Source organism: Petaurus breviceps, unplaced genomic scaffold (genome assembly GCF_028583685.1).
Source record: "Petaurus breviceps papuanus isolate PSGF00001 unplaced genomic scaffold, PetGlider_PUasm1.0 183, whole genome shotgun sequence".
In the NCBI taxonomy this organism is placed as follows: domain Eukaryota; kingdom Metazoa; phylum Chordata; class Mammalia; order Diprotodontia; family Petauridae; genus Petaurus; species Petaurus breviceps.
In genome coordinates, this window is record NW_027185791.1 from 16,866,633 (window position 1) to 16,875,290 (window position 8,658).

At 41.3% G+C, this 8,658-nt stretch overlaps 1 long non-coding RNA gene across 5 annotated transcripts in view; it reads left to right on the top strand.

Moving 5' to 3' along the window:
• The window catches only part of LOC138161123 (uncharacterized), a 29,667-nt gene extending 21,255 nt beyond the window's left edge, over nt 1-8,412 (top strand). For all 5 annotated transcript variants that reach the window (XR_011168275.1, XR_011168276.1, XR_011168277.1 and 2 more), the window contains one exon: nt 7,403-8,412. This is a non-coding gene — a long non-coding RNA (uncharacterized lncRNA). The remainder of the gene's footprint in view (nt 1-7,402) is intronic.
• Nucleotides 8,413-8,658: the final 246 nt, after the last annotated feature.

Here is an 8,658-nt window from a genome sequence, read left to right on the forward strand (position 1 = left end):
TCTGAAAGGAATCTGAGAAGCCATCAAGTCTAACCCTCCCACTTTGCAGATGAGGAACCTGCATTCAGAATGGAAGAGGTGCTGATCTCCATCAAATCCCAACTTCAACCCTGGGTTCAGCTCTGGGCACCACGTTTTAGGAGAGCCATTGCCAACATAAAAGGTCCCCAGATGACAGTATCCAGGACACTGAAAGAGCTGGAGACTATGTCATAAATTAACTAGAAAAACCCCTTACATATGCTATCTTATTCAAGAAATCTTATTTTATTCTTGAAACAACCCTGTAAAGTACTCTTTTTACTCCCGTTTTACAAATGAGGAAACTGGGACTCAGTGTTACTCAGTGTTAAATGTCTTGCCAAGGGCCACACAGCTAATAAGTATCTGAGGCAAGATTTGAACTTAGGTCTTCCTGACTCCAGGTCCAGCCTGCTCCATACTATGCCAGTTAAAGGAAATGAGCTCTTTAGTCTGGAGAAGAGAAGGCTTAGGAAAGACTTGCTAGGGCTCTTCAGGTATTTGAACAACTGCTATGTAGAAGATGAACAGAATTAGAAACAATAAATAGGCAGACGTTACAGAGGGGGGCAAATGTAGGCTCAATAGAAATCTAAAATATCCTTTAATATTAGATAATAATATTTGGAACTATCTGCCTCAGGCAGTAGTCAACTCCTCCTCAGCAGAGGTCTTCAAGCAAAGACTCGATAATGACTTGCTGAAAATGTCTTTGAAGGTTTTTTTGTCATGTGTGGATTTGACTAGATAGCTTTTAAGGTATCTTCTGCCTCTGAGATCCAATGATTCTATGACTGGTCAAAAAGTATAATCAGGGAAGCCAAGAGAGGAAAAAAGATCAAGAAGAATGAGGGTTTTATTTTTCCCCCCATAATCAAATGTTGTTCAGAAGTTAAGGAAGGGGGAGGCCAGGTGGCACCAGACCTGGAGTCAGGAGGACCTGAGTTCAAATCCAGCCTCAGACACTTAACACCAAAAAACTAGCCGTGTGACCTTGGGCAAGTCACCTAACCCAAATTGCACTACCTTCCCCCCTCCAAAAAGAAAAAAGAAGAAGTTAAGGAAGATGAGAACTGAAAAAAGGCCATTTGATCTGGTAATTAGGAGGTAATGAATTTAAAAAGAGTAATCTCAGGACCGTGATAGAGACAGAAGCTAAGTAGTGGGTAGTAAGGAAGGAGAGGATAAATAAATGCAAAGTGCACTTTCTTGTTTTTAACATTCATTTTTTATAAGATTTTTGAGTTTCAAATTTTTCTGCTTCCTCTTCCCCCCTCTTGATATGTTATATATATGCAATCATATATGCAAACATATTTCCATATTAGTCGTGTTATAAAAGAAGAAACAGAACAAAAGGAAATAACTACAAAAAAAGATAGTTAAAATGGTATGCTTTGATCTGCATTCAGACTCCATCAGTTCTTTCTCTGGATATGGATAGCATTTTCCATCATGAGTCTTTTGGATTTGTCTCAGATCATTGTATTGCTGAAAAGAGCTAAATCTATCACAGTTGATCATGACACAATGTGGCTGTTTCTGTATACAACGTTCTCCCGGTTCTTCTCACTTCACTCAGCATCAGTTAATGTAAGTCTTTCCAAGATTTTCTGACATCTGCCTTTTACAGCAAAATAGTATTCCATCTCAATCATATACCTTAACTTGTTCAGCCATTCCCCAATTGATGGGCATTCTGTCAATTTCCAATTCTTTGTCACTAGGCACACTTTCAAAGTGTTTGTCAATAAAAGGGAGGAGAAATATATGACTACAGCTTGAGGGGAGGGAGAGAGATTACAGATGCAAGAAAGAGAGAAAATAACTGGACCAAAATCTAGAAGATACAGAAAGAGAGGATAGCATAAAGGACATAAATGAAGTGGGTCCTCTGATTCTGAAGAGAATTAGAATTCTGAAGAGTGATGAATCAAAGTTTTGAAGTAAGGAGGAAGAAAATTGAGAAAACTTAAGTCAGATGGCACTGGTCTTTTCAGTAAAATAAAAAGCAAAGCCATCTACTAAAAATGGGAAGAAAGAGTTGAGATTTGAAATGATAGTAAAGGGTTTAGAGAGCCTGCTGTGGGGAGCATGCTAGGGACAAAAGAAAATTAATTCATTCAGCAGGATAAATTACATCCAGTAGAATGTAAGCAAGCAATGTAAAAGGGCACAACTACTTCCTTTTTCTATTTGTACCCTCAGTGTCTAGCACAATGCCCAACATATAGGTCAGTTGTTCAGTTGTGTCTGACTCTTTGTGATCCCATCTGGGGTTTTCCAGCAAAGACCCTGGAGTGGTTTGCCGCTTCCTTCCCCAGCTCATTTTACAGGTGAGGAAACTGAGGCAAACATTGTTAGATGACCTGCCCAGAGTCACACAGCTAGTGTGAAATCTGAGGCCAGATTTCACCTCAGGAAGAGGAGTCTTCCTGATTCCAACCCATCACTCTATCCATTGTGCCACCTAACTGCCCTCCATGCATAGTAGGCACTTAATAAATGCTTGTTGATAAACTGATAAAAATACTGTTACAGCATATAGCAGAGTGGGGAAGTGCTGTCTAGTTACTGAGCACAGGGCTAGAACATATCAACGGAAGTGAAAAAGAACAAATTTCAGCTAAAGGTAAGGAGGAATGTTCTAACCATGCGAGTATTTCTGTCATTAGAAACATCATGAGCAAAGGGTAGGAATGAACACATAACCCATTTATATGATAATGGGGAGAGTAGAGGAGGCTCACGAAGTATGACCAAACCGATGCTGAGAATGGTAAGAATGAGGATGAGGACAAATGATGAAGATGGTGGTGATGGTGTTGATAGTGCTGGGAAAGCAAACAGAGGTGGGGATTGTAATGGTGACAGGAAGGAGATGATGGTGATGAAGTAATCAGTGGTGATGACAGGAAGAAGGGCAGGAATTGGCTGAAATTATGACGATGATGCAGACAGTGTTGTGACAGAGATAAGATGGGGAGGTGAGAGGGACTGAGAATGGAGACAGAGAAAGCGATAGGAATAGGTATGGGAATGGCAATGGTGACGAAGACAAAAATGGGATTGGGAGAGTTAGAGAGATGGATTGGGCTTGGAGACAGAGCTAACTATGGACATAGAGAGACAACAGGAATGGGGATGGAAGAAGATGTTGGGGTGGGGATGAAGATGGCGGATGATAAGCATAGTGAGGGTCTTAGAGGTGGTTACCGGGCTGGGTGTGGGGATAGGAATTTGGAATGAGGATAGGGATAGAAATACAGTTACAGGGGCAGCTAGGTGGCTCAGGGAGTAGAGCACTGGCTCTGGAGTCAGGGGGACCTGGGTTCAGATTTGGCCTCAGACACTTAACACAAAAACTAGCTGTGTGACCTTGGGCAAGTCACTTAACCCCAATTGCCCTCCAGAAAGCAAATATATTCAAAAGAAATACAAAGTAATTGGGAGAGGTAGATGGAGCAAAGATCATTGGGGGAAATCAGGCAAGGCTATAAAAGGCAGAGATGAGAAAGGAAGCTAAAAATGGAGGACAACCTGTGCAAAGACATGGAGAAAAAATATAGAATCACAGTGTCACTGGAGGGGAACTTAGAAGCCATCAAGTCCAGTCCCTCTATTTTCAGATGAGGAAACTGAGGCACAGAGAGGTTTAAGTGATATGCCCAGGGTCACATGATTAATAAATATCTGGGGTTGGATTTGAAACCAGGGGTCCCTGACATCAAGCTGCCTCTGTAATAACCTCTTCCTCCTCAGTGCAGTAGCACTTTTTAAAACCTCTCTGATGAGGTTTTGTTAATCAGTGGATATATTCTTTCTCCCTGTTAGGTTCTAAGGCTGTATCAGGGCAGGGACTACATTTTTTTTTTTTGCTTTTTGGAGGACAATTGGATTTAAGTGACTTGCCCAAGGTCACACGGCCAGTTTTTGTGTTAAGTGTCTGAGTTCAAATTTGAACTCAGGTCCTCCTGACTCCAGGACTGGTGCTCTATTCACTGCGCCACCTAGCTGCCCCCAGGAACTACATCTTATCTGAAATGTATGAAACTATCTAAATTTTATATTTCACCAACCCCTCTCTCAAAAACAGTACAGTTATTGCTTCCACATCATGACTTTCCCCATCATGAGTTTCCATATGTCATGGCTAGGCACAAGAAATTTAATGGGAATTTTGGAGGAGTTTTGCAGAAGCTACAGGTGAATCAGCAGATACCACAAAGCCTATGACCAAATAATTAACCCAAATTTTACAAAAAGGCATTTTAAACATCCCATAAAAGAAAAAGAAAAAAATCAGACTTCTCTGGTAAGAAGATTTTCTTTTTTTTTTTTTCTTTTTCGGAAGAGGGAGGACAGGGCAATTGGGGTTTAAGTGACTTGCCCAAGGTCACACGGCTAGTTGGTGTTGTGTCTCAGTCCATATTTGAACTCAGGTCCTCCTGACTCCAGGGCTGGTGCTCTATTCACTGCGCCACCTAGCCGCCCCAATTTTTACATATTTTCCAGATTTCAGGGTGCCACCCCCCAACGCCTCCCCACCCCCACCAATGTCGAATAGATAACTGTGTAGTGCACACTGAAAATACTTACTATTTGTTTCATTGAATGATCATACCCAAAGAACATTGATTAAGCCATCAATGTCAATGTGAACAAAAGTCTCTGGTGATAGGCCTCAGGGCTCTATGCTTAGCCCAATTCTGTTTAATAAGAATTTTTATCAATGACTTGGAGGAAGACAGGATGTCATACTTTTGTAACACCTCCCTGGGCCCACTTCTCTAACTTGCAGTGACATGAATAGGTTGTATTCCCTTAGCAACAGAAGCTGCCAGGGATTTTTATTAACTTTATGAGTGGCTATCCTCCTAACATGACAGGTCACGAGACCCCACAAGTGCACTTCCTTTTAAAATCAGCAATTAAACTCAATTAGCATTTTAGAAAAGACATTTACTCAGATGGCAAACCAAGAATAAGAGTTACAATGGAGTCATGTGTACAGAGACAATAGTGGGGTTCATGGAAATTGACAGGATCACCAGGAGACAGAGAATGGAAAGAAGCCCAGGACCAAGCCCTGGGATACACCTACACATTGGGCATGAGAATCGTGAGCAACACCTTCAGAGAAGACTGAGCTGGAATGGTCACATTGGTTAGAGGAGAGCCAAGAGAGAACAAGGGGAGGAAAGGCTAAGGCAAGAGGGCGGAAAAGTCAAAAAGGATCAGAACTGAGAAAGGGTCATGGAATTCAGCAGCAGAGATAACTGGTGACTTTGGAGAGAATAGTTTCAGAAAAGTGATAGGTTGGGGGACCAAACTGCAAAGGGCTGAAAAGTGAGTGGGAAGGGGGAAGATGGAGGTAAGGAGCGTAGGAAGCTTTTCCCATAAATCTGGCTAAAAAAGAGATGGGAGATGTCATAGGATGGCCATAGGGATGGATACAGGGATAAGGAGTCATAAGGAAAAGGGAGTGACTGTAGCTTTGACAAAGATGGGGGTGTGGATGCTGTCCAGATAAAGATGGTGACAGAGGGAAGTATAAGGAAGAAGGCTTTGGGGCTGATGGCAAACTAGGAAATAAATACCCAGCCTGCCTCATTCCCTTAAACCTGCTCTAACAGTGTAAACACTTTCCCTGCCTCCAGTCCTATGACTCAGGATATATTAGCAATTGCCAAAGATAAGATCAATTAGCAATAGGGTGCATGGAGTAGTCATAGAGAAGGGGTGCTGGGCCATGCCCAGACCTATCAAAGGGACCCAGGCTAGGAATGTTAGAGTCACCTTGGATATCTCCCTTTCTTCTCACCCATCCATCAGTCACCAAGTCTTGCCAGTTCGACCCCTCCCATCTTCCCCCTCCCTTCCTTTTCTACGCAACCACCAAGTAGTCCAAGCCTGAGTTCTAATCTGGACATTTTGAAACCATAGGGGAAAAAGTGGGCTTTTTTTCTGACTTGGAATTTGGAAGAAAATTTAAATATGCTTGATATTAATTTTTAAAGTGCTATTTCAACCCTAAAATCAACTTTGCTAGTTTAGGAACATTAAATTTCCTTGTGTATTACTTAGCGTACTCATTTATAAAATTGGACATTTGGCATATTGTATTAAAATACAGTTTAGGCAGACAGTAACCTGAAATTTAGAGAGGTAAGGAAGTAGAGGGTTAGCCTCAAAGTTCAGAAGATAGCAGCCCAAATTGAGCATTTCATTGTCTGGGTCTGACACTGCTCAAGGCTCCACACAACTCTACAAGAATCAATGTGATTGATGGGTTGCCAGTCTGCTTCGGTGGTTGGCACTCCCTATTGGGAGTTCTCCACATTGATGAAATAACACGTCTAGACCAGCAAATAATAAATTTACTCATTTTATTAATTTTAAAATGTTAATATAATTTGCTTGTAATTAATGTAATGTTAATGTAGCTGCTGAATGAACTTCAAGGCATCTCTTAGTTTATGGGAAGCAGACAAGCTGAGAATATAAGAAATTGTCCCCACTACATTAACACAAAGTTATTAGGCTTTCTGGATTTATGTTTTCCATAGTAACAAGCAGATAAGAAAGTATGCATTGGGGCAGCTAGGCAGTACAGTGAATAGAGCACCAGCCCTGGAGTCAGGAGGACCTGCGTTCAAATCCAATCTCAGATACTTACCACTTACTAGCCATGTGACCTTGGGCAAGTCACTTATTCCCAATTGCCCTGCCCTCCCCCTCCAAAAAAAAAAAAAAAGTTTGCATTTTCAGAAAAGGAACTAAGAAAAAACTGGAAACACCTCTAAATTCACTGAATACAAGTTTTACCACATCGAACTTTGTCTATAATTACTCTCATTCTCTGAGCTACTCTTATCAGCACCTTTTGCTTCATATGCTGGGTTTTTTTTTTAATCACTGTCACAGATCTCTGTGTCTGTGCGGAGCAGAGACATCCCCAGACTGAGATAACTTTCTTTATCTTGTCCCTTCTTCATTTATTTTGTGATTCTACAGTATTACATGAGATCATCAAGAATTTTTTTCCAAAAGCTGGGACAATTTCCTTTTTTTCCTTTGTGGTTTTCATTTTTTTTAATTTCTTGAAAGATAGCTTGGAAAAAACAGGCTTTTAAAAAGTCCATAGTGCTAGAGCCGTTTGACTCCACCTTAAAATCACTCTGGGCATTCATTGAATGGAGGTGGTTCAGTGTTCAGATTTCTATGACTTAGAGTGAGTGTAAATAGCAATTGTTTTCTGTTTTGGCCAAAAAGTCTCTGGGCCTTCTCCTCCCAGACTGATATCTTTGATGGTAAACTGAGCTTTTGTCTCAACTCTTTTTTCTTTAATTTAATTTTTTTTGTCTCAATTCTTGCCCAGGCCTTAGTCATTGAGTGGGTGTGGCCTCAAATAAAGCAAGACCTGGTGAAGACTTTCATTTAGAAAGACCAAGGTTCCCACTGCATCTTGGGCCATCACCAGTTATCTTGACCTTTGTCTTTTGACCTTTGTCTTGCCACTGAACTCCTATGATTCTGAAGGAAAAAATGAGGCTGAGGACTCCGCACATTTATGTCTAATTCACGTGCAAGTTAGTAGGACTTTGGTCCTCTTCAAGAAGAAAGGGCTAATGGCAACAACAGTAAGATCACGGAAGCTACGGCTGGAAGGGGCTTCCGAGAATGTCTGATCACAGAACAATGAATTCCCAGAGTCTGGAGTAGCCTTACAGGGAGTATCATCCAGCCCTTATCTGACAGAGAAATTCACTCACTCACCTGATAAGAATGGTGGGAGAGGTGGTGTATATCCAGAAATAACTGATATATAAATAGAAGAAATTTTTAAAGGATTCCCTCTACCTGGCACCTGACCAGTGATCGACCATTCAACGTTTCCTTGAAAGACCTTCAAGGGAAGAGGAACCAAACATCTTCCAGAGTAGCCCAGTTTCCCCAGTTATGCAGTCTGTGACCAAGGAGAACAAATTACTCCCTTTTCCAAATGACAGCCCTTGAAGTATCTGAAGGAGAGCTATTATGTCCCTCTTCAGTGTCTTGTCCAGGCTGAATATGCCCAGTTGCTCCCCCTGTGACCTCTGGGAACTTTGATATCCTGGTTACCTGTTTCTGAATATTCTCTAGCTAAATGCAACGTTCTAGATATGGCCAGACCAAGCCAAAGTGAAACAGGCCAGTCACCTTCCTGCTCCTGGATACATGCCATCTTTAAGACACCTAAGGTTGCATTAACATTGGGGGCTGTTACATCACACAGTAAAGAAGAGGTGTCCAGATTGAGGCCCCCAACACCCCTGAGTGTAGCAGGAACCAAATTAAAATGTAATTGGGAAATGTTTAACAAAATAAATAAAAATACAATGAAAACATACCGATAATTTGTGGTTTTCTAAATCACTATGTGCCCTACAGGGACCCATCTCTCCTTGGAGTTTGATACCATTGCTCTGAAGTGCTCAGGTGTTCACACAGACTTCTTTTTGGCCCCATCTTGCACAATGACGTTGACTTGTTGAAAGCAAGTATAAGATTTTACATTTGTCTCTATTATTAAGTTCTGTTTTATTAGATTAAGACCAGTGTTCTAGCCTGTCAAAATAATTTTGGATCCTCACT